Genomic DNA, 27533 nt, shown 5'->3' on the forward strand with positions numbered 1-27533 from the left:
GTTAGAAAAGTTCCAATGTTTTAGGTCGCATTCACAGTGCCATGTTGCAGAGCTCTGTTATAAAGTCTTATAACTGCAACGCTAATCCTATGCATCGTTCACAGTGCAAAGTTATTGTCACGTTGAAAATGTTGCATTGTTGCACCCTACTGCTAACAGTGCGTTACCTCTAAACGCAGACATGTTGCGACTTTAACTTGCATTAAAACGCAACGTCTCACTGTGAATATGCCCTTAATGGATTGTAGCCAAACTTTGTCAAACTTACCTGTAAGCTTCAGAACTACGATATGAAATATGACCTAGAAGAAAACTATAAGCTAAACACAGGTCTTGTGGTAGAGGGCAGGGAAAAAAATACCTTTTGAGGTTTTTTTTTTTTTACGGATTTCTGAGCTCTCACATTCATGGCTGCGCGTTGCTCTATGGATGCTGCAGCCTGCTCGATCTGCTCTTATGCTGATTTTATCGGCTCCGGACCTCGTGATCACCATGAGCCAATCACAGTGATCACTGCTCAAGTTTATTAGAATGTTGGTATAGCGCTCAACAGTACTGTCTTAAAGAGAAACCGTAACCAAGAATTGAACTTCATCCCAATCATAGTTGCATAGTTATTTGGGTTGAAAAAAGACATACATACATCGAGTTCAACCAGAAAACAAAGTACAACACCAGCCTGCTCCCTCACATATCCCTGTTGATCCAGAGGAAGGTGAAAAACCCTTACAAGGCATGGTCCAATTAGCCCCAAAAGGGAAAAATTCCTTCCCGACTCCAGATGGCAATCGGATAAAATCCCTGGATCAACATCATTGGGCATTACCTAGTAATTGTAGCTAGGGTTGCAACGGTATGAAAATCCACGGTATGATAACCGTCAAAAAAAATACCACGGTATACGGTATTACGCAATTATTCTCATTACAATTACCCTTATAAAATGAGAACAGGTCAAAGTTGAACAAACTCTTTGTTAAACCCTTAATCTCTTGTCATGCTTGAAATATTTACTCTTCTAAATGTCAAAAAAACCAACAATACCAAAAGTAAATCTCAATCCAAAATTGCCAATAGAGCAATTTGATATTTTGTTGGCTGTCATTCTTCCCGTGTCACATGACTGCCTATGGCAGACAGGGCAGATAAGGCCATTGGAAAGCACAGTAGGTTAATATGTCTGCTTCCATGAATCAGGAAGTAGAAACTGTGCAGATTTATTTTAGGATTTGTATCAGCTGTAACAAAGAGAAATTGCTGTTGCATATCTTTTTAAGCAGAGAGGAGGACGTTTTGAGTTCAGTTTTACTTTAAAAATGCTGGTGGTGCATTTCACTATACATCTTAAAGTGTACCAGAGACGAAGCATAGTGAAAGTTTTATACATACCTGGGGCTTCCGCCAGCCCCATCATGAGCACAGATACCTGCCACGCCGCCATCCTCAGCCTTTTCTATCGCTGGTACGGAGTCCTGGCTGAAGTTACGGGACTCAGTACCAGCGATAGAAAAGGCTGAGGATGGCGGCGAGGGAGGGATCTGTGCGCATGATGGGGCTGGAGGAAGCCCCAGGTATGTATAGAAAAACTTTCACTATGCTGCATCTCTGGTTTCCTTTAAAGGATACCAGAGCCGAAAAATATAATGCAAATGGGGGGAGCGGACATGTATTAAGTGCAGTCCTGGGCTGAGCCGCAGCAGAGGATTTCTTTACAAAGTAGGGGGACAGAGGAGAACAGGGGGGAGCAGTGGGCATGAGGACTCATCATGACACATCACACAGACATCAGGCAGACAACAAACACACACACACACATACATCACACAGATACATGCATCAGGCAGACATCACTCAGACATCACACACACATATACATCAGGCAGACACACATATATCAGGCAGACACATCACACACATGCCATAAATATGCACACTGGCTGCATTCAAACACTGCACCTCTCCCACAGCAGCGCTGCTTATCTGCCGTCATAGCTTCAACTCCTACACGTGCAGTCAGTGTGTCTTTCTCTCTCTCCTTCTCCGGGGTGGGCGACAGTGTTCATTTTCATGGGGGAGGAGCGCTGGCCATTCCTTTAAACACTGATCTTTATCAGTGTTAAGCTCAACTCTGCAGTCGGGGGAGGAAGGAGACAGCGTGCATCGAGCAGGAGGGAGAACGGGCTGTAGCCTTTTCTCATTTAGTGTAGTTATTTTTGAATTGCCTGGTGTCTCCCCCACTGCTCTTGTGGTACAGTCTACAATAAAAAAAAAAACACAAGCAGATACATTGCCGGGGGGAAAAAGATCTCTGTGTGCGCTCCAGCCGCGTCATCACAGGACGCGCTTCACCACCCAGAGTCTGCTGCACACATGTCGGCAAGCCTCCCGCAATCGTGAACTAGCTTTGGGAGCTTGCCGAGGGAGACGGAGAGCAAAACAATGCCGCAGCGGTGGATGCGGAAATGCAGCCTAAACCGGTATTTCCTAAAAGTGCACGGTACAGTTATCATGCATTGTAAAACCGTGATATACCGTAATACCGGTAAATCGCGGCAACCCTAATTGTAGCCATGGATGTCTTTCAATGCAAGGAAAGCATCAGTAGCTGATGCCCCCTTTCCCATGAGAATTCTATTATTTTTCACAAACGGATCATCAGGGGCCTCTGTATGGCTGATATTGTGGTGAAACCTCTCCCACAGTATGATGTCAGGGCCATAGTTATTGCATTGTTTACAGCTGTTTCCAACTGCCAAAAAAGCAAGCAGTATCTCCTTTCACTGACATCACCTGCCAGCAGTAAAAATGTCACCATGTGATAAATGTCAGAATGTAGATCAGGGCGAGGAAAGTTTTTACAATGGCCAAACACTGACTAAATCATGTATACATAATTATTGTAAAAATGAAGCACTTTTTTTTATAACATTATTTTCACTGGAGTTCCTCTTTAAGTATTTTTGTCTTACACAATCAGTGGGTTTAATAGCAGAAGCAACCAATAACCTTCAGAGTTTCATCTTCACCAGACCTCAAACAAAAAATAAACAGGCCAACAGAGTGAAGTACTGTATAGCAAAAAAAAAAAAACACTTTTACGGTTCACATTTCTTCTATCTGCACTTCCAGTGGAGCCAATAAAACAGATTATGCTCACCGGAACTCCTGGATGACCATGTGTGAATCAGCATAAAGGAATGTTACTAAGTCAGTAGTATGGATTCCCAATCTTCTGTGTTCCTCCTCATGTGTAGGAACGCCAAGGATAGATACATATAAATGAAAAAAGATGCAGATAGTGTAATACTGCCTTATGTGTATTGCAGTCCACCTGCAGTGCACCCAACAAACACTCCTCACCCAAAGTTTCACCACCTGTAGTACTCAAGTGATTAAGCTTTCCGATTAGCAACCTAAGACACAGAAGACAAATAACATTTATATTGTGCTTATCCCCTGGCAGACTCAAGCATCAGAGCTGCAGCCACTACAACATGCTCTATAGGCAGTAGCAGGGTTAGGGAGTCTTGCCCAAGGACCCCTTACTGAATAGGTGCTGGCTTACTGAACAGGAAGAGTCGAGATTCAAACCCAGGTATCCTGAGTCAAAGGCAGAGCCCTTAACCAGTACACTGTCCAGCAAGCGATCAGAAACAGATGACAAGATGCACAAAATTGTGTGTATTGTGAAACAGCCCTAACTACAGCAATTAATATGCACAATTCCATTTCATAACAGGCTTTGATTTTATCTCGGTAGCACTGGAAGCTTCATAAGACTCTCTCTGTAACTGGCAATACAAATCAATGCATATGTGAACTGTAACTGGAGATGCACGTCAGTGCATACGTGAAGTGAATGCGTCTCACTCTATATGCACAAGACAAAGAGCAAACATTTTGTTGAAACAGGACATGGAGCAATAATGAGATATGAAGATGGATAATGTAACATAACTTCGAGTTTAGCACACATCCATCACAATCCTAATGTATGCAAGTCCATTTATATTCAGGATTCCATTGATGCCCTTTTTCTCTGTGCTACCGATATGTTCACTATCAGATCCCAAACGATACTCCACCAGTAAAAGCACCCTACAGGAAACCGACTCACCAGATAATTCTGACCACTGTAAGACTGGTCAGATATGCCCATATCCAGGAAGCCTTGGAGCCTCAGGATCCTGGTGCCAGTGTTAGTGGGCTATTCCATGCATGCCAGGTAGCAGGACAAATCCATACATGCCAGATGCCTTAGCAATTTAATTCCTTGCATGTCATATACCTCAAAGTATAAAACCTCTCATAGCGTAATCCAGTTAAAATCATTAAAAGCGTTATTATTAAAAACACTCACATGCTCTTCATGACATAAATGCTTAGAGTTTTGTGACAGGCTCTCCCACGTTGCCTGGGCTGGGCTGTGCCGCACCCTGTCTTTACCGCCAGTGTTCCGTGTGCAGAAACACTCCCATCCTCCTTTGCCACTCACTTCCTGGTTTGTCCAGTCTCCTCCCTACTAGTTTCTTCACTGCCTTGTGACTCATCAGGGGCAGTGACAAAACTAGTAGGGTGGAGAGTGGACATTCTAGGAATTTAGCGGTGGTGGCAGCGGCAAACAGAGGACGGGAGCGTTTCTGCACATGGAACCTGCAACCACCATATATCACCTATGGGGAAAACACAGTCCCCGCTCGGTACTCCAGGTCCTGCCGGAACAGGGTGGTCACTCTCCTGGGATCCTTACTAGCTGTGGATGGTACCACACTAGTGGGAAGGATGCCCACGCTGAAAACTGAATTCCCTAGGGCACTTTATTGAACTGAGGAAGCAGGCAGAGACCGAAGAAACGCGTTATCTTTTTCAATTGTGCTTAATTAAACCTTATCTGATCTAAACTCTTGATTTTCTGGGTTGGTTCATCTGGAGAGGTAAGATACCGCATGTATTTATTTACGTCTTTATAACGTATTCTCTTAGAAATATTTATTTTTGGACGCCTCCACCCTTCTTCAGTGTCTGCTGGGTGCTCGTGCACTGCTGTCAACTTTACAATCAAGTAAGGATCATTAAAGGTGACACTGATTGACTGACTGTACAAAGCTTTACCCATTCTTATCTCTAGTCATGTTGTCATTGCAGTATTTCAAAGTTCTCACAGATAAGAATATTGCTTAATGAAACACAAAATGTTGCTGTTATCAGGCAAAAGCTGATGCTATTATGAACCCGCTGTATTATTGAGTTGCATTATTAGACTTTGTTCTCACATCTGATTTTGCTAGTGACTATGATAGATCGACTAATTTTTGGTAACCTTTTGTAACACAGAAAAAGGTTCAGTTTTGTTTTGCTTCTTACGCCCCGTCTGTAATTAAAGTGGACCTAAATTAAAAATACAAGATTTCAAAAATAAAATCTATTTTCTAAATTATAATAATAAATAGCAGCCTTTTTTCAGCTGCATGATGACAAATATAAAATATTTTACATTTATTGGAGGAACCCCTCCCTTCCTTTCAAATTGCCGGGATTTTTCCGGCAAACTGGTGGAGTAGATGGTGTCCGCCAATGGAGGAATTGCTAATGGCTGCCCCCAGTATAACCCTAGCTATGAAAAGAGAAGGGTGGAAAGCATGCACTGTAATGCTCATAGGCTTGAAGGAGTGTTTATTTATCTTTGTGGTGCAACTAAATATTTTTAATTCAAAACATTTTTTGGTTTGGGTCCGCTTTAAGATCAAAGAAGACAATGATACTTTTCTTTGTCTTTGGATAAAGCGTACTCCGTGTCCTGCAAAATTACCTAGATGGCACAAAGCGGAGAAAATGATTTTATGGGAAACCGGTGTCCGGGTCTTTTCTCTTCCTCGGAGAAATAACCATAAGTAGAAATAAATATTATTGAGAATGAGTTTGTGGCAGTATTGTCTGCCCGTGTTCCTCTCTCGTTATTTCCCAAATTCATCCAGAACTCTAGAGAAAATATTTGTCATTCTATTCCATTAGACTGGCAGAAGCTACATCTTTGTCTTTCGTTATTTCACCATCAATAAAGCAATTTATTTTTATCCAGCGCGACCGGTAATGTGAAAATACACTTAACCACAGAGTGACCTCGGCGGTGCAGGAGGATCAAAGGCCGTTGAATTCTTTAAAGGAAGATCAGTTGGAAAATTTGTAAATATGATTTTTTAGAATATTAGATTGACCTAGGGCAGCTGAGGGCAGCATAAATCAATCCTGAAGTGAGAAGAATATGGTGGTTGCCAACTTTGTTTCCTTTTGAAAAATTGCTGCTGATTTGATTGTCACTCTGATCTTTGAACTTCAGAAATTTAAACCCCACATGAACAAGCATGCAGCCAGATTATTTAGAACCAAAGTATTAACCCATTTGCAGCTTCAAAGTAATTATCTCAATCGAGATACATGCACTGTTTTGACCTCTGTCTGCAGAACTTGTTGTGCTGTAAATTCTTGAAATGCTTTGATGTCTCTCTGCTAGCAAAGGATACAGAAACTGAAAGCAGAAGTCCTCTATTATTGTCTCACACTGACCCCTAGTGACAAGTGGCCATAAATACACATTACAGCAGTACTAACTAGTAGCAAGGAAAGGTAACCAAAAATAATTTTAAAAAGTGCTAAAATAAATCGGCCTGGAGCACTGGCAAGCCTCTAAATACATTGGCTGCTAAATGGTTAAAGGAGAACTGTAGTGAAAATAATGTAATGAATAAAATTGCTTTTTTTTTTTTTTTTTTTTTTTTTTTTTTTTTACACCATTTAAATATTATTTTGTGGCAACATCTTTAGCCTTGGCAGGTGCAGCTCTGCAGAATGTATGTTTACTGAGAATTTCGAAGCTAGTAAAAATAATGCCTGGTCTCCCAGGATGCTCTGGGAGGTGAATTCTGCATAGCCAAACAGCCTAGCATCACTGGGAGGTCGGGGTTACATAGCAGTATACAGCAATATATAGATATAGGCAATGTCTCTGTTGCTTAAAGCAGTAGGATCAGCCATACTATGCCAGGGAAAAAAACACATATATAAGTAGATAAATACTTGAACTACTTACATAACACATGTATTATACTGTCCACGTTTTGATTTCAGTGAATGTTATATAGTAAATGACGAGAATTCTGTTAGTGATGGGGGCCATGTCTTTTGCCCACAGTTAAGGCTAACTCGTGATGTCATTTCTGCCCTTTACTTTTTTTCTTGTCTCCTCCAATCGCTGAGTCGCCTCAGCCTTGCTTGTAAACACAAGTGAGTAGGGGATTAGGTTTCAGATAAGCAGCTGGCAAGGAAGTAAAGGAAAGAGGAGGAATACATTATAGATAAAAAGAACCCCCAGCATGCAATTCTTTGACTACTAAAGGGCCAGTGCTCCTTAAGTATGTGATAACTCCAAATCATAACAGCAGAAAAAGTTTTGAATGCAGGATTAGCATCTTTATCACTTAATACACTCAGACCAGTTGCTGTTGAAATTTGATTTTTATGATGATGATACCGCTTTAAACCAGGAAAAGTACTGGTAATTGCTGTAAAAGTGGGCATTCTGAATCATTTCCTGCATTCATGTCACTACACACTGCCTCTTTAAGGTAGCAATGTATTTGAAACATTGGCCTGCATATACTGGGCCGACAAAGCACTTGAGGCCAGGCTACTATCTGCAGTCAAGGCATTGGAGCCGTTTCAGCAGAGACATGATGCACGAAGCAGTGGTAATTTTTACTGGTAATAATGCCAGTTGGAGCAGCATGCATTACCCTATTAGCACAATGCACAGTATGGGGATAACGTGAACGTTGCTCCTGGTAACCCTCGATACACGCCTCAGAAGAAGCTGTGTAGGGCACGAAACAGCCTTCCCCCACCCTCACCCACCACTCATTCTCCTCAATCCAGTATGTTTAAAGTTGTCTAACTACTTTTTCTATGCATGATACATCATAAATAAATGGGACACTTGATTTCACTGTGCAGCAGTGTTGGGCATCTGTTCCTCTACTTTTTATTGCATCACTTTTGATCACTTTATCCCAGAGCATGCAGCCGTAACTACAAAGAGATACCAGAGGCACTCCTAGTTTTGCAAGTATAGTACCGACTGCCTTGTCTCTCCTCTTGGAATTATTTGCCTCTCATTGACCATCCCTACTCATTTCTTCCACCAGCAAATAACCAGACAAATCTCTTTGACTTTGTTAGTTGATAGCTAGAATATTGGTAGCCTATCGTTACGGTATTCTTCTGCCAGCTTGGTGACAATTCTTTCTCGATCACTGCTATTTCCTGCTATATTTCCTACCATACTTTTCTATAAACTCCCCTAGTCTCCAACACTAACCCTCCAACTGATACGCCTCTGAACACTAACGTTCCTACCGGTATGCCCAACACGCCCACCAATACACCTAACAGTTGTGCACCTTACCGCTGCTTTGCCAAACACTCATGCTGCTTGCCAAACTCTTACCAATGACTGTGCCAATCTCAAAACACCCTGCCGACCCTTACCAATCACTCATCATTGCTTGCCTAGCATTCCCATCACCTTACCAAACACTTGCGCCGCTTGCCGAACTCTTGCTGACCCTTCATTGCCATTTGCCGAACATTTTAGCTGCTTACCGCCATCTTACCAATACTTGTGCCAAAAAATGAAGCACACTCACACTACATAGCCACAATTAATATTTCAGTCTATGTGGCTGCTGAAAAGCACCAGAAACCATCTCACCCAAATGAACTGCTTTAACCCAAACTATTAAACTTTCCCTTTTCAGCACACGAGCCTCGCAAAATGCGATAATCAATCTCTCATGCACTATCCACATGTTGGCAAAACCTCGAGTAGTCTTCCCTAACAATATGAGGCGCGGACGGACAGCACACGTGTGCTTATCAATCATTTCTCGCAGAAGATGGGCTTAATGATATTGAAAAGTTCATTTTTGCAGAAGATGTGAGAAAGCTACTCCTAGTTTGTCAAGTAATCCTCTTAGAGCATAAATCAAAGTGGGGCTTAATATTTAATTACACTGCGGGTGTTTTAAGAAGCGGTCTACAAATCAATGTGTTGCCGGGAAACAGTCCAGCTTGTGCAAAATTAAAAATCTGCCGCCTGTAAAAATAAAGTCATACATCCAGGTGCCCCAGCGCCACTACTCTCCGCGTTTTCATAATAACTTCTTAGCAGAATTAAAGAGGGATTGTCAGTCACAAAATCAAATTGCATTTACCCACTGCTCTGTGTTTATTATGCAGCCTGCAATCTGACCCTGCATTGCAATCACTACCAATAAAATCAGAAATGTTTCTGCTGTAATAAAACTCATCTCTCAGCCTGGCTCTATTTGGTACTTTTCCGACGAGAAGGGAGCTTGTGATCACCCCTCCCACATTCCTGCTCCTCACTGATTGGATTAGTGCGGTTTAGTGTGACTTGAGGCTGAAATCTGATCTTGCTGTGCTCACATGTTTACAAAGCAAGCTAACTATGACCAAGCAGATTCTAGTAGAAGAAAAAAAAAGTGTAAGGGAGGAAATTACATCAGGATTGGTTTCAGTGATCAGTATTGGTTTCAGTGGGAGGGAACCAAAATGGAAAAAGCCAGGAACAGAATTCTTTACTATATAAAATTAAAGAAACCGTAACCAAAAATTGAACTTCATCCCAAACGGATTATCAGGGGGCTCTGTATGGCTAATATTGTGGTGAAATCCATCCCACAGTGTGATGAAGTAGTGTAGATGAAGAAAGACGGTGCACCAGCTCTGCTCATAAGATGTATTGTGACACACCAGGCGTTACAGGCATACCAGGTAAAGTATAGGCAAAGATACCGGCCTTGCAGCCATTTCACGGTACAACCGCTTCCTCAGAGACCACAGACGGTATCAAAGATAATGCAGCAAGAGAGTCAAATATATACATATTAGAACTCCTCACCACTCCCCACTGTCTACCGATAATCAAGTGCGCGCCGCCATTACTGCAGCTCCGTGCGCTTCCGGGAATTAGCCCGCCCACTTCCTGGGGCCGACGTACCTACCCAATCTGCGCACTAGGAGTGTAAACCAATCCGGCGCTCTGTAGGGAGGACGACTACGGGTGCGTTCGTAGCAACACCGGTTGCTATACTCAATTAGACAGTGGGGGCGTGGTTCTGCAAGAGAATAAACAAAGATTAAGAGACAGCCTGTAGATGAACTACAAAACATAAAAACATGTTAAAGCCATAAACAGAGGTATAGACATTTTAGCAATAGATACTCATTAATATGCATTTAGAAAGCAATGTAATTCATTGCATTCGTTAAGTCCTATTGAGTAACAGGCTTCTGTTAACGAGATTAAGCGTGCTTCCTCCTGCAATAAAATCTGTCCCCGATTCCCTCCCCTGTGTGGATTAGGCACCGATTTCAGACCCATAAATTTTAAACCTCCCGTTTTCCCACCATGGCAGTCTCTCATATGGGCTATAAACCTTCCAGCTCCAATACCTGTACGGATTGAGTTGACGTGTTGTTGGAAACGGGTGGCTAATCGTTCAGTTTTTCCTATGTAGTATCTTTTACATGGGCACATGATGGCGTACACTACATAGGTGGTTCTGCAATGCAGGTAGTCCTTTATAGTGGTTTTAGTTCCTCCTAATTGTACATTCTTTCCTGGAAGGAATTGATCACAATGATTACATGTTCTGCACTTATAATTTCCTTGTGGACGATACTTTTGGAGCCAGTTTTCCTTCTTTACCTGTTTAAGTTCACTTATGGTGACTATGTCACCTATTGTACACGCCCTTCTAAAGGTGATTAACGGTTTCTTACTGGCAATATGGCTTAGAGAGGGTTTTGATTGTAGTATGGACCAGTGTTTATAGATACATTTAGATATAGTCTCGGCCATTGGGGAAAAGTAAAAAATCAGGGTAGCTCGTTCATTATTATCGCATTTAGTCCCAACGTTTTTCTTCTTTTTCTTTGGATAATTTTTGGCCAAGAATCTCATACCTAATTCAAAACTTTGTTTCTCAAAATCTGTGTCCAGACTATTATTCCTTCTCAGGTATAGGAACTGACCCTTCTAGAGTGTGTCTCGGGTGATAACTGTTATACTGCAGGAGAGAATTGGTAGCTGTATTTTTTCGGTACCCTCTAGTCAGAATTTTCTCTCCATCAGTAAACAGCTGAAAGTCTAAAAATTCAACCTTATCTCCTCCCCACACTCCAGTAAATTGCATATTGAAAGTATTAACATTAATGGAGTCAATAAATTTACTAAAGCTGGACTGATCACCCTTCCAAACAATCAAAATATCATCTACAAATCTGAGCCAACAGGCAACCGAGTCACGATAGGGATTGGTTCTGTTAAATATAGTTAATTCCTCCCATCTTGCCAAAAAAAGATTAGCAAATGTGGGGGCTACAGCTGTCCCCATCGCGACACCGGATACCTGTTTATACCATTTCTCTTCAACCATAAAGGCATTATGATCTAACACAAAGCTCAGACAACTGCAGATAAACTCAAATTGCGGTTTATCAAAGGCACATGTTAAAGAAAAATTAAGACCCTTTCCTAGCGCATTTACACAGTCATCTGAAAGGTTCATACCTGAAATGCTGATAATCCTCTGGCTCTCTTGTAGATTATAGTCCGTTATTTGTTCTACAAAAGATAAGTAAAATAGAATGGCAAAAAGAGTATACTCTAGCATTTATCGATGTAGTTAGCTTATATACACGTATCCCACAAAACCTGGGAGTGAGGGTAATTGGCGACTTTGTACTTGACCACGGAGAAGATTGCGGTTGGGTTGAGTTTATCTGCAGTTGTCTGAGCTTTGTGTTAGATCATAATCCCTTTATGGTCGAAGAGAAATGGTATAAACAGGCATCCGGTGTCGCGATGGGGACAGCTGTAGCCCCCACATTCGCTAATCTTTTTTTGGCAAGATGGGAGGAATTAACTATATTTAACAGAACCAATCCCTATCGTGACTCGGTTGCCTGTTGGCTCAGATTTGTGGACGATATTTTGATTGTTTGGAAGGGTGATCAGTCCAGCTTTAGTAAATGTATTCACTCTATTAATGTTAATACTTTCAATGTGCAATTTACTGGAGTGTGGGGAGGAGATAAGGTTGAATTTTTAGACCTTCGGCTGTTTACTGATGAAGAGAAAATTCTGATTAGAGTGTACCTAAAAAATACGGCTACCAATTCTCTCCTGCAGTATAACAGTTATCACCCGAGACACACTCTAGAAGGGATCCCATATGGTCAGTTCCTACGCCTGAGAAGGAATAATAGTCTGGACACAGATTTTAAGAAACAAAGTTTTGAATTAGGTATGAGATTCTTGGCCAAAAATTATCCAAAGGATCTAGTGACCAGTGCTTATTTAAAAGCCAAAAATAAAAGCAGAACTGAACTGATCTGGAAAAAAAGGAAAAAGAGGAAAAATGTTGGGACTAAATGTGATAATAACGAACGAGCTACCCTGATTTTTTACTTTTCACCAATGGCCGAGACTATACGTAAATGTATCTATAAACACTGGTCCATACTACAATCAGAACCCTCTCTAAGCCATATTGCCAGTAAGAAACCGTTAATCACCTTTAGAAGGCCGCGTACAATAGGTGACATAGTCACCACAAGTAAACTTAAACAGGTAAAGAAGGAAAACTGGCTCCAAAAGTATCGTCCACAAGGAAATTATAAATGCAGAACATGTAATCATTGTGATCAATTCCTTCCAGGAAAGACTGTACAATTAGGAGGAACTAAAACCACTATAAAGGACTACCTACATTGCAGATCCACCTATGTAGTGTACGCCATCATGTGCCCATGTAAAAGATACTACATAGGAAAAACTGAACAACAATTAGCCACCAGTTTCCAACAACATGTCAACTCAATCCGTACAGGTATTGGAGCTGGAAGGTTTATAGCCCATATGAGAGACTGCCATGGTGGGAAAACGGGAGGTTTAAAATTTATGGGTCTGAAATCGGTGCCTAATCCACACAGGGGAGGGAATCGGGGACAGATTTTATTGCAGGAGGAAGCACGCTTAATCTCGTTAACAGAAGCCTGTTACTCAATGGGACTTAACGAACGCAATGAATTACATTGCTTTCTAAATGCATATTAATGAGTATCTATTGCTAAAATGTCTATACCTCTGTTTATGGTTTTAACATGTTTTTATGTTTTGTAGTTCATCTACAGGCTGCATCTTAATCTTTGTTTATTATCTTGCAGAACCACGCCCCCACTGTCTAATTGAGTATAGCAACTGGTGTTGCTACGAACGCACCCGTAGTCGTCCTCCCTACAGAGCGCCGGATTGGTTCACACTCCTAGTGCGCCGATTGGGTAGGTACGTCACGCGGCCCCAGGAAGTGGGCGGGCTAATTCCCGGAAGCGCACTGAGCCACAGTAATTGCGGCGCGCACTTGATTATCGATACGTAGACAGTGGGGAGTGGTGAGTAGTTCTAATATGTATATATTTGACTCTCTTGCTGCATTATCTTTGATACCGTTTGTGGTCTCTGAGGAAGCAGTTGTACCGTGAAACGGCTGTAAGGCCGGTATCTTTGCCTATACTTTACCTGGTATGCCTGTAACGCCTGGTGTGTCACAATAAATCTTAGGAGCAGAGCTGGTGCTCCGTCTTTCTTCATCTACACTACTTCATTGCATCGACTATCGTGAGCACAACTCTATCAGGTGTGACATACAGGCTGTCCTTAAGCCAGCATTTGGTGCTAGCTTCTTTGACAATCTCTACCCAACGACCATCCCACAGTGTGATGTCAGGACCATGGTCCTGACAGTTTCCTGTCTGTGAACCTCATTGCATTGTGGGAAATAACAGCTGTTTCCAACTGCCAAAAAAAAAACAAGCAGCATCTCCTTCCACTGACATCACCTGCCCGCAGTAAAAATGTCACCATGTGATAAATATCAGAATGCGTATCAGGGAGAGGAAATCTTTTACAATGGGAAAACACTGACTAAATCATTTATACATAATTTTTGTAAAAATGAAGCACTTTCTTTTTTTATTACATTATTTTCACTGGAGTTCCTCTTTAACTAAAATCAAGATGTGGGCAGTACAATACATCTGTTATGTAAGTACAACAAGTAGTTATCTACTTATATGTGTGTTTTTTTTCTTGGCATAGTATGGTTGACCCTGGTGCTTTAAAACTCACTGGATCCCTCTTTCTTCAGCAGCACAGAAGCACTCCTCTCTTGGCATTCCGAAGTCACAGACTGCTTGCTGAGGTGGGGGGACGTCTGTGTTGTTCTAATCCCCTTGATACATTTTATCAGGATACTTCAGGTTCTGTAATTTTCTAGTTAACTGGTGCATGAAAAATATGGGTCAAAATACTGGCAATTTTTTCTTTCTTTTTTTCCCCTTTTTCCTTTTAAATTACATTTTGTATAAAATGAAGCTTTTACGCTGAGAATTCAAGATTGTGTGACCATAGATTGGCTGCCACGTCACAGCTATTAAATGATACCAAAGTACATGTTATCAGCACTTCCTGGAGCTGTGCTAATGTAAATCTCATATGCTATGCTTCCTATATAATTTTGCACTGCTATCTCATTAATACAGTACTTAGGGGCAAAGGAGGACAGGGGGGGAAATAAAAAACTTAACATTGAAAATGGGTTACTTTATTTCGACCGTAAAAAAGAAAGAATTAATTGTTTATATTATAAGATTAAGTGTGCTGTGCAGAAGGCTTTAAACATGCAGTAACGGATAACTGTAACCACCACCAAAAAAAGTTAGATACTCACCTAAGACGAGGGAAGACTCTGGTGTGTATATGCAATTCACTTTTTCTCCCCAGTTTTCTCCAAGTTGATATTTTCACACCTTGTCAATAAAATGCATTTTAAAGCCCCAGCAAGCAAGAAAATACACAAACATAATTTTGTCAGTACATTTTCTACAAATTTTAGTACTTTTTCAATTGCAAAATGCTAAAATGTTATTTTATAGAGAATATGAAAAATGATCATCTACCTAGGAGAAGACATAGGAGAAAAAGTGAATTACATATGGACCTGGACCCTTTAGAGCAGAGTTTCCCAACCCTGTCCTCAAGGCCCACCAACAGTACATGTTTTGCAGGAAACCACAAACATTTACAGGTGAGGTAATTCGTGTCTCAGCAGAGCTGATCAAATACTTCTGTAGATTTCCACAAAACATGCAGTGTTGGTGGGCCTTGAGGACAGGGTAGAGGAACACTGCTTTAGAGCGGACATGTCAAACTCCAGCCCGTGGACCAAATTTGGCCCTCAAAGCTAATAAATTTGGCCCTCAAGTGGTTTCCCCACTTTGCCTTATGTATGGCTCACTCTAGACCACGTTTCAAACTCCAGGCCTGGAGGGCCAGATCCATGCCAGTGTTTAGGATGGACTGAGAAAGAGAGGGATGTGTTCTACCTGATGGACCACACCTTTCCTGGTTCAGACCCATCAATTAATTTGAGCTGTGTCAAAAATGTGTGATGACCTCGGCCCTCATAGGACTGGTTTGACATACCTGCTCTAAACCAACAGGGAAGCTATATTGGAGGTGAAGCCCTAGAACACCAGGGAAGCCATATGGCAGTGTTTCTCAAACCTGTCCTAGTGATTACCCAACGGTGCATACTACATGGAACATGCTACATGGAATCCACCTAGCTGAGACATTAATTATCCCACCTGTGCATAGGTTAGGTTGCCTGCAAAACATGCACTGTCATGGGGACAGGTCTGAGAAACACTGTCATATGGGGAAGGGAGGGGAAAGCACTAAACACTAGTGAACTGTATAGGGTAGGGTGGGGTCTCCAGACACCAGGTAACTGTATAGGGAAAGAGGACCACTAGACACCAGAGAACTTTATAAGGGAGGAAAGTGGACAGTAGATTTTGAGGTTGGCCTGCGACTAGGTCCCAGGGTACAATGTTGCCCCGCGACTAGGTCCTAGTGTACAATTTCGGCCCACTTTGTACTGGAGTTTGACACCCCTGCCTTAGAGCCTTCCCCTTCCTCTCTGCATAACATCCTTCCACCACCTTGCCCACATTTCAACCGCTGACTTTAATGTCTAAGAGGCCTTTGGGTCTCCTCCAAAGGCTACAGATTCCTAAGATATGCGGGTCTGTACTATTCGTGTGCGAGCACGGTATGGTGCTGCTCGTCTTTGAAAGTACTCAGAGACCTGAAGACACAACCGGCAGGAGGTTTGAATGGGGGCCCAGTGGTAGAATGAGGAGATGCAGAGAGGTATGGGAAGGCTCTAAGAAGTCAGAGCCTTCCCTCATCTTAGGTGAGTATGTAACTTTTTTTGTTTTAAAAATACTCGATCAGTAGTGCAAGTGTTTGCTATCTTGACATTGCTCCTACAAGAAGGAAGAATACAGAATATGACTATTAGTTATATGCAGGAGCCACACATAACTCAGTTGGCACTTCTTGTCTTTACCCATAGCCGCTTGCTCTGCTAACACTATATTAACTGCATACGGTGAGGTTTACAGAGAATTCCTGGTTATTTTTATTTTTTTTTCCAAACACTGATTCATCATTTGGGCTGGATGTATTTGCATCTTCCAATAGCATAGGGGCTCTGGTATGAGGTTGGCCTTCTAACTGCTTTTGGGCTTCTCCTCTTATCTATAGGTATGTGGAACCAACAACCTATTTGGTTGCTCAGTGTAGACCTTTTGTCTTCATTCCCAGCCACTTGCCCTGCTAACTCTGCTCTGCAAATTTCATGACCTTGAGAGTCTGCTGTGGATCTGCAGTTATTGGTGTAGAGTGTAAATGGGATCAGTGACAGGATGCAGCCCTGGGGGGCACCTGTGTTGGTGACCCTTGATTGAGAGGAGATCTTACCCAATTTGACGACTCGGGATCTGTTGGTCAGGAAGTCAGTGATCCAGATTCCTAGGGTCGGATGGACCTTGAGTGCTGCCAGGTCATTCTGAAAGAGTCGGGGGCAAACTGTATTGAATACTGAGCTGAAGTCCAGTAGGAGGATCATTGCGTACAAGTCAAGTTTATACGAGCGGGATTGCGATTTGCAGGGGGGTTTTTTCACATTTATTTATGAATTGTGGTTCTGGGTAGTAAAATTGCTGTAACATAGTTTTGTACAGGTGATTTGAAAAGTGATTTTGCAGCGATCCTATACATTGTATTGGAGCGCGATCGCTCTAAAATTTACATAGGAAATTGCAGTTGCTCCTGTGGGTTCATCTCTATTGACTTTAACTAGCCTAATAATTTTGAAATCGCTGGCTATTTCAAAGGGCAGCTGAAACAGCTCCTATAGGCCCCAGGCTTTTTAGTTTCTACATCCTTGCTCAAATTATGTCCCAAACAACACAACACTTTACGCTTAGTCCCTAATGATCAAGTATGATGTGTATCAGCAGGACAGTTATGCAACTAGATTTGCGGTAAGTTACTTTTAGTGAGCTGTTGGGGTGGGCCGCAGGTAAATGACTCCTTCACTAAGGACACATCATTAGCAGGGAAGCACCCGATCACATGTAACTAATGAACGGCATAGGAAGTAATGGATCAGTTTGTTGCTCGGCTTCTAGCATTTGAAATTCAAGTGTGTTAACTACCAATGGAGCAGCTTAATTGTCATGGCTACAAGAGTGTGAAGGCCTACAGTTTAAAGCTGGGCTCCTTTTTATTTGGATTCCTGCTATATCCAGTGACAGCAGATGCACTGTTACCATGCAAGGCATGGACCTCTCCGACACATTGCCTCCAATGTGTCAATTGCATTGGACATGTCATATATATCACACTTTGTATGACATGTTCGGAATTCTGTACCACCAAGGGTGCATTCCGCTCACAACAGTCACTGGATTTGTGGATGGTAAGTGAGGGGGGAGAAAAGAAAACAGTCAGTTCAAACCGACTTCCATAATTCCGAAACACAAAAATATTTGTTCCTGAGGTAAACTTTAGTATAGATGGAAGATGCAGTGAAGCAGCATTGAGAAAAGAATGCAGCATCTTTGCATTTATAAGCTACAGTCCATTGCCTGTGAGGATTCCCAGCTCCTTCCCCCACCAGGAATAGGGAAGTGTTCACACCTTTTATCATGTTTTTCTTTACATGAGTGTCGGGGGCTTATTTCACTACCCAATGTCGTGATAAGACTGTGTGCATTGCAGAATGGCAAAGATGTGAAAAGCAAAAAGCAGATATTTTTCTTTGGCTGATGGGCCTGAATGCACAGAGTACTTGGTCTGTTTCAGGTGTATCTGATACTGAATATCAAGATAGTCCGTTTATGAATAGAGGAAGGCAACAGTCCAAGTGTCTAGAAACTCTTACAAACAGAATGATGAATTACCTTTCTCCAACATATCATGTCTTTGAGTTTGCAGGAGGCATAAAGGACAACTGTAGCAAGAGGGCTATGGAGGCTGCCATCTTTATTTTCTTTTAAGCATTACCAGTTACCAGGCAGCCCTGCTGATCCTCTGCTTCTAGTACTTTTAGCCATAGACCCTGAACAAGCATGCAGCAGATCAGGTGTTTCTGACCTTGTCAGATATGACAAGATTAGCTGCATGCTTGTTTCTGGTGTTAATTCAGACTATCCTGCAGCCAAATAGACCAACAGGGCTGCCAGGCAACTGGTATTGTTTAAAAGGAAATAAATATGGCAACCTCCACAATCTTACTTCAGTTGCCCTTTAAAGGCCCGATCCCATATAAACTTCTATGCCCATGAGATCATGCATGGCTCACAGTCTACCTGGACCGGTCTCCTCTTTTTCCCTGTGGGAAGAGTTATTCTGGATAAGACCATTTTCCTTATGACTTATCCACATGCTCAATTATTGACACCAGGAACATTTGTTGGTGTTGGATCGACAGGCTTACAAATGACTATTGTGCAGATGTGCTTCTTGGCTGCAGCTGAGCAGCCATTTCTTCTCCATGACAACTAAATGAATTAGAGGGGTGGAAGGTCTTACTTACCAAGAAAGATTGGACAAACTGGCCTTTTTTAGCTTGGCAAAAAGATGGCTAAAAGGTGACCTGCTTAACCTATTTTGGTTCCTGGACGTAGAGACTACGTCCAGGAACCATGCGCGCTCCCGCGACCGATCGCGCGCATGCACGCGCGCTCCCGGCCATGGATTCGGTAGCCAGGCAATCAGTGAATCGGGCTACGGTGCCCGATCACTGATTCCTCTCCCCCGCTGAAAAAGCGACAGCTTCTCTCGGAAGCTGCGCCTTTTCTGGCCGTTCCCTGCCCGATGCGTCACTCTAAGCGTGTGGTACGCTTAGAGTGACATCATGTAAACAAACTCATTGCCGCCATCTTGTGGCCAAAAAGTAATACTACAACTGAAAATAAAAAAAAAATGAAAATCAACACACATTTAGATTACAAACCTATTGTTTACCTCCCACCCTCCCAAAACTACCCAAATAAAATGTTTACTATAAAAAAAAAAAAAAAAAAATTACAATAATAAAAAAAAAAAAAGTAAATATTTACCTAAGGGTCTAAACTTTTTAAATATCAATGTAAAGATGAAATATTTCTATATTTTTTTTTATTTTAAACTTGTAAATAGTGATAGATGCAAAACGGAAAAAATGCACCTTTATTTCCAAATAAAATATTGTCGCCATACATTGTGATAGGGACATAATTTTAACGGTGTAATAACCGGGACATATGGACAAATACAATATGTGAGTTTTAATTATGGAGGCATGTATTATTTTAAAACTATAATGGCTGAAAACTGAGAAATAATGGAATTTTTCCATTTTTTTCTTATTCTTCCTGTTAAAATGCATTTACAGTAAAGTGGCTTTTAGCAAAATGTCCCCCCCAAAGAAAGCCTAATTGGTGGCGGAAAAAACAAGATATAGATCAGTTCATTGTGATAAGTAGTGATAAAGTTGTAGGCTAATGAATGGGAGGTGAACATTTCTCACGTGAAAACGACGGAACCTGAATAGGTTAACCTGTATAAATGCATCAGAGAACAATTCATAAGCTTGGCAAATACTATTTTTGTCCCAGGCTTGTACAAAGGACATGGGAGCATGATCTGCATATGGATGAAAAAAACAGTTGCCATCTATGAAGGAAGAGGTTCTTTACAGTAAGTGTGGTCTAATGTGAAATAAATAGTTAGGGCTTGGGAACCTGGCTTCAGTGTATTTTGGTGGTATAGTAGTGGTGGTAGACTGAGACTCACTGGTCTCAAAGTCAAAAAAGAAATGGCAGTGGGTTTTTTTATTTTTAAATTTCAACTGGTGGTGAAGCTGGTAAGCAAAGATGTTATACCTGTAAGGCGCAACACAAACCATTATTATTATTTAATATTTATATATCACCAACAACTTCCACAGCGCTGTACAGAGTATATTGTTTTGTCACTGAACTGTCCCTCAGAGGGGCTCACAGTCTAATCCCTCCCACAGTCATATGTTTATGTATGTATAGTGTAGTGAATGTATCATAGTCTAGGGCCAATATAAGGGGAAGCCAATTAACTTATCTGTATGTTTTTGGGGTGTGGGAGGAAACCAAAGTGACTGGAGGAAACCCGTGCAGACACATAGAGAACATACCAACTCCGTGCACTTAGTGCCCTGGCTGGAATTCAGACAGGGGACCCAGCACTGCAAGGCCACTGTCCTGCCCAACACAACACAAACCAGCCATAAAGCAAATATCCAGCAGTCATGCTAAGCTGCAAGCTCCAATCCTACACACAAACACCTGACTTTAATCCTTTACACAAGAAAGGAGGTAGGTTGGAGATGAGGACACTGGGATCCCACATAGTACACTGCATGGAGTGCTAAAGAGGTGACTCAACCAGTTCTCTCTGAGCATTATGGAGATATGAGACACAGAGGTAATAAACAAGGGTTCTTCTAGTTTGTCCATTACTGTGAAATTGGACAGCTGTAATGGGCCAATAAAAGGTAACAAATCCCTTTGCGCAGCATTGCCGCTGCTGCCAGCCTGACTTTCCCATTCACAAATGAGGCTTCTTCATTCCTGGAGAAGAACAATTTCTACATCCTAGAAAACAATAATAGCCATTTTTGTCAGCTTGTGTAACACTGTTTGTCCCAAAGAGAATTACCGCCTCTTATTACCAGAATAAAAAGCTCTCGTGGTGAACTTGGCATTCATAACAAGACCTTACGGAGAGGCGTGGAGGCACAGCAGCGATGAAGACGCAGGCGTGATCGGGATACATTCACCATCCCTTACTGTTTACTCACACTGCATGTGAGGGGAATGCATGTACAATAATACAAGAATTAACAAATATATAGGGTATCTCCCAGCTATATAGGGGATCTCCCAGCTAATTAACAAATACTGTATATAGGGGATCTCCCAGCTCTCCCAGCTACACATACCTGAATCCATCTGCAAATGGATAACTGATTTCTTTACCGATAGGAGACAGCATGTTAGACTTGGGAAACACACATCAAGCTCTCTGACAGTCAGTACTGGTGCACCCCAGGGCTGTGTGCTTTCCCCACTGCTCTACTCACTTTACACCAATGACTGCATCTCCACAAATCCATCTGTTAAGGTTCTGAAGTTTGCAGACGACACAACAGTAGTTGGTCTCATACAAAACGGGGACGAGTCTGCATACAGGCATGTGGTGGGACAGCTTTCCTCCTGGTGCAACAGCAAAAACTTGGAACTAAATGCTCTCAAAACCATGGAAATCATAATAGACTATAGGAGATCTCCCCCTCCCCCAGCACCTCCCCTTAACCATAAATGGATCCACAATAACCCAAGTAGAGTCATTCAAGTTTCTTGGGTCCACGATCTCAAACAACCTAAAATGGGACGACAACACTGCCACTATTGTCAAGAAAGCGCAACAGAGGATGTACCATCTACGGCAGCTGAAAAAGTTTGGCCTACCTCAAAATCTAATGGTGCATTTCTACACTGCAATCATCAAATCCACCACAACATCATCTATGACTGTATGGTTCGGCTCCTGCTCAGCATTAGAAAAGGTGAGGCTGCAGCGCATCATCTGAACAGCAGAAAGGATAATTGGCTGTAGCTTACCTTCCCTGCAGGATCTTTACGCTAGCAGGTGCAGAAAGAGAGCAACCAAAATTGCCTCTGACCCCTCTCACCCAGCTCACTCCATCTTCCAGCTCATGCCTTCAGGAGTAAGATTCCGGTGGCGTTCACCAGCGAAGGCGAACTTTTGCGGAAGTTCGGTTCGCCCCCATAATGCACCATTAGGGTCAACTTTGACCCTCTACATCAGTCAGCAAGCACATTGTAGCCAATTAGGCTACACACTCTCCTGGAGCCACTCCCCCCCCCCCTATAAAAGGCAGGCAGCGCTGGCTATTACACTAACTCGTGTACCTGCAGTAATTAGTGAAGGGACAGCTGCTGGCAGACTCTCATAGGGAAAGATTAGTTAGTCTCTTGTAGGCTTGTTAGCTTGCTCCTGGCTCATTATTATTGCTAAAACAGCACCCCTTAACAGCTCTTTTGAGAGCTAATGTTCTCCTGATGTGTTTTTTTTTGTGTTGCCCACTGACACTGCATTATACAGCCCTATCTGTTGCCGCTGGACCTTGGTAATTGCTATTACTGTGCCAGCCAGGCCCTGCCTAACTCTCTATACTGGAACACCTACCTATGCCTACCTAACTACTGGGGCACCTACTTACCTATACTGGGACACCTACCTATGCCTACCTACCTATACTGGGACTCCTACCTATGCCTAGCTAACTGCTGGGGCACCTACCTATGCCTATCTACCTATACTGGGACACCTTCCTATGGCTACCTACCTATACTGGGACTTTACCTATGCCTAGCTAACTACTGGGGCACCTACCTATGCCTATCTACCTATACTGGGACACCTACCTATGCCTACCTACCTATACTGGGACTCCTACCTATGCCTAGCTAACTACTGGGGCACCTACCTATGCCTGTCTACCTATACTTGGACACCTACCTATGGCTACCTACCTATACTGGGACTCCTACTTATGCCTAGCTAATTACTGGGGCACCTACCTATGCCAATCTACCTATACTGGGACACCTACCTATGCCTACCTACCTATACTGGGACTCCTACCTATGCCTAGCTAACTACTGGGGCACCTACCTATGCCTATCTACCTATACTGGGACACCTACCTATGCCTACATACCTATACAGGGACTCCTACCTATGCCTACCTAACTACGGGGGCATCTACTTACCTATACGGGGACACCTACCTATGCCTACCTACCTATACTGGGGCACCTACCTATGCCTACCTACATACAAGAAGATAATAAGGTCGTTTCTTCATTGTGGACAGACCAAATTCGATCAGCTGGACACTCAGTCACTGTTGTTCTGTCATTCAGCTACCTCAGCCCGACCATATGGGCTTGAAAACTGCCATGGCCTGCACTCTCGCCATGGTGCACACCAGTCCAGCACGGCCATCACTACACAAACAGCTGTTTGGTGTGTCAGTGTGAAGCAGTACTCTAATTACACTCCGTGATTGATGTACACACATTCAAGATGTTTTAAAGCACTTTAGGCCTTCAATTTAGCATTCAATGTGATTTCTGCCCTTAAAACGCTGCTTCACGTCCAATCCGGATTTTTCCCCGGGACTTTTGGCGTGTATCCAACTCCGCCATGCCCCCTCCAAGTGTTAGACTCCTTAACCTCCTGAGCGGTATGGACGAGCTCAGCTCGTCCATCACCGCCGGAGGCTGCCGCTCAGGCCCTGCTGGGCTGATTTTCCTCAAATAAAAAGCAGCACACGCAGCCGGCACTTTGCCAGCCGCGTGTGCTGCCTGATCGCCGCCGCTCTGCGGCGATCCGCCGCGAGCAGCGGCGAAAGAGGGTCCCCCCAGCCGCCCGAGCCCTGCGCAGCCGGACCAATCAGTTCCGGCCAGCGCTAAGGGCTGGATCGGAGGTGGCTGACGTCAGGACGTCGGCTGACGTCCATGACGTCACTCCGCTCGTCGCCATGGCGACGAGGAAAGCCAAACAAGGAAGGCTGCTCATTGCAGCCTTTCTTGTTACTTATGCTTACCGTAGGCGATCAGAAGAACGCCTCCGGAGCGCCCTCTAGTGGGTTTTCATGCAGCCAACTTTCAGTTGGCTGCATGAAATAGATTTTTTTTTATTACAAAAAAACCCTCCCGCAGCCTCCCTGGCGATCTCAATAGAACGCCGGAAAGGTTAAAACATCTTTTCCATCACTTTTATGGCCAGCATAATTTTTTTCTATTTTACAAAGTTCGCCTCCCCATTGAAGTATATTGCGGTTTGCGGACGTTCGCGCGAACCAAACTTTTTGCGGAAGTTCGCGAACCCGGTTCGCAAACCGAAAATCGGCAGTTCGGGCCATCTCTGGTTAGATGTAACTGTGCTCTAATAAGGCTTAAAGGGGAACTGTAACCACAATCAGTAGCTGATACCCCCTTTCCCATGAGAAATCTTTACCTTTTCTCCAATAGATCACCGGGAGGGGGGGGGGGGGTCTGTGTGGCTGATATTGTGGTAAAGCCCCTCCCACAGTGTAATGTCAGGACCTAGGTCCTAACATCACACTGTGGGAGCCTTGTTGCATTGTGGGAAATAATGGCTTTTCCCAACTGCCAAGCAACCAGTATCTCCCTCTGCATATGTATGTCTATATAAAAAAAAACGTTTAGCCTTGGTATTGGCAAGCCTGTGAGGGAGGTAGTGGGAAGCCTTTGGACAGTGCATATACTCCTCAACCACACCACTGCAGACACTCCTCTTCTTTTTTGTTGCGCTTCTGTCCAAGTACGAGCTTCTCAGTACTGGATAAGGTCAGCGCATGCCCAGTAGTACAAAACCTATTGTGCATGGGGGGTTGACAAGCAGCTTCATTCTCAACCTCTTGTCGAGGGACCATGCACAGGAATTTTCGGTTTGAGGAGGATCTCAGTGACTTACAGTATGTGAATCAGCTTAGAGGCAACTGGCATTACTCACAAGGGTCTGGAGATGGCAGGCCACATATTCCTCTCACTTCAAGTCCTCTTTTAAGTCCTGCTTTTGGAGGGCAGATCCATAGCAACAAGACCGGCTTGGCTGGGAGGCAACAGTGGTGGCAGAATGACTTATTACTTTGGTTATCTTCTTATTACTTTTTTGTTTATATGAGACACAGAACCACATACCTGACACAGAACAGTAGCTACTCTTTAAAATGGTTTATGTAGCCTTCTTCACTAAGTACCAGAAAACTACAACACATTAATTGTCATTCTGGATTTCTGGCTAGGCCACAAAGGCTAGGGCCTTGGGGGCAGGGGATGGGCCAACTGGGCATGGAGGAGGAGCTTCTGTGTATGGAGGTGGCGGTTGTAGAGGAAATGCTGCATATGGAGAAGGGGGTTGTAGAGGAGGGGAGCTGCTGCCCAAGTGAGGTGCAGAGGAGCTGCTGTGTGTGGGTGCTACACCTGGAAGAAGGGCTGCACATGGAAGGCAAGTAACAAGAACGTTTGCTTAGGAGTTGATGAAATTATAAATCTGGCCTTGTGTTCACCAGCATAATGTGATATTTTATGGCTGCAGTGCAAAGCCCTGAAAAGTTTGCAGAAGAAATGTCATTATTCAGGAATCCTGCTGCGCGGTGTGCGAATCCCTCCATCCTATCTTCTCTACACAGGAAACCTGCAAAATGAGGAATTATTTATCAATTTCTCTATGTGGCAGACATTTACTCAGGATGGGTAAACAGTAATTATATGTTTCAGTTTTAAGACAATATTTAGCCTGGAATGAATAATATATTGATTTCTGGAGAGGTTTTTCCCACCTCATCATTTAGTGCTACAAAAAAAGGGTAAAATAAGGCATCCATATTTATATTTAGGCTTCATGTCGCTGTGTGGTTTTAACACCTTGTGCTATAGGGTTAATCCAGACAATACTGATCTGTCACTCATAGGCAGGGTTGTATTATGGGATTCGCAGAGCATGTGTAGTGTGTAGTGTGAGTGATGGCCCTCTACTGCCCCCCATGGATATTTTATGCCAACAGCAGCATAGCTCTTTATAGTACCACCCAAGGAGAACTTGGTGATATTTGCCTTCTTAAAACAGAAGGAAATTTGCAATAATTCAGCTATAAGTGAACATTTGGGGTTACTTACCCACAATGCACCACTACTGAATATGCAAATTATCCCCTTTTGCACCTGTAAGCCAGGCAAGCATCCAGAGCCGCTGGTGTAAGCCTATAGCTTTAAATATTACACAGCCACATCAACCCCACATGTAGACAGACTGTTTTGGCTTTTGGCCCTCATCAGTACATGGCAGGGATTGATATGGCTGTATGGGATATGGCTTGGACCAGTACAACAGAGTAACCAAAGCAGCTCAAGGTGACCCAAGCCCTCCTACTAATAAGTAATTCCAAGGATAAAGTGCCCACAAAGAGTCAGGAGAGTAGATAGTCAATAGCATCGGCCAGGAGCAGGACAGTGGAAGATTGTTGTACCAGTCAGGATACATATAGTGTAAAGTTAATTGTATCAGTAAGGAGACCTTGGGCAAGACATCCTAACACTGCTACTGCCTACTGAGCATGCCCCTAGTGTCTGCAGCTCTGGCCTTGAGTCCGCCAGGAGGAAAGCGTGATATGTGTTCTGTGTCTTGTCTGCCAATTAGAGTCAGAATAGTAAAGAATGATCCTGCCAGAGCTGGACCAGTAGAGGGTACAGAGTGCTAGGGATCTTAAAGAGACACTGAAGCGGAAAAAAAATGATGATATTATGATTTGTATGTGTAGCACAGCTAAGAAATAAAACATTAAGATCAGATACATCAGTCTAATTGTTTCCAGTACAGGAAGAGTTGAGAAACTCCAGTTGTTATCTCTATGCAAACAAGCCATTAAGCTCTCCGACTAAGTTAGTCGTGGAGAGGGCTGTTATCTGACTTTTATTATCTCAACTGTTCCTGGACTATTTACTTTTCCTCTGCCAGAGGAGATGTCATTACTTCAAAGACTGCTCTGAAAGAATCATTTTGAATGCTGAGTGTTGTGTAATCTGCACATATTATAGAATAATGCAATGTTAGAAAAAACACTATATACCTGAAAATAAAAGTATGATAATATTTTCTTTGCTGCTAATCTTCTAGTAATTATTCATAGTACACAACCAATTCATTATATCATATATTTTTTTCCGCTTCAGTGTCTCTTTAAGGATAGTGAAGTGTGCATGTTTCAGTCAGGCATTAAGCTTGTATGCAGAGTGCACATCAGGAAACAATGGTGGATAAAAGTCCCCTACCACCATCAAAGAGAAAAATAACCACCTACAACCTATAATGTCACTTCATACAGCAATGTTATTATCTGGTG

The 27533-nt window shown here is 42.8% G+C and overlaps 1 protein-coding gene across 1 annotated transcript in view; it reads left to right on the forward strand.

The window, feature by feature from the left end:
• Positions 1-27533, forward strand: part of NBAS (NBAS subunit of NRZ tethering complex) — a 916216-nt gene that overhangs the window by 752938 nt on the left and 135745 nt on the right. The window lies entirely within an intron of this gene.

The sequence above is a fragment of the Hyperolius riggenbachi genome, chromosome 4 (assembly GCF_040937935.1).
Source record: "Hyperolius riggenbachi isolate aHypRig1 chromosome 4, aHypRig1.pri, whole genome shotgun sequence".
NCBI classification, from domain to species: domain Eukaryota; kingdom Metazoa; phylum Chordata; class Amphibia; order Anura; family Hyperoliidae; genus Hyperolius; species Hyperolius riggenbachi.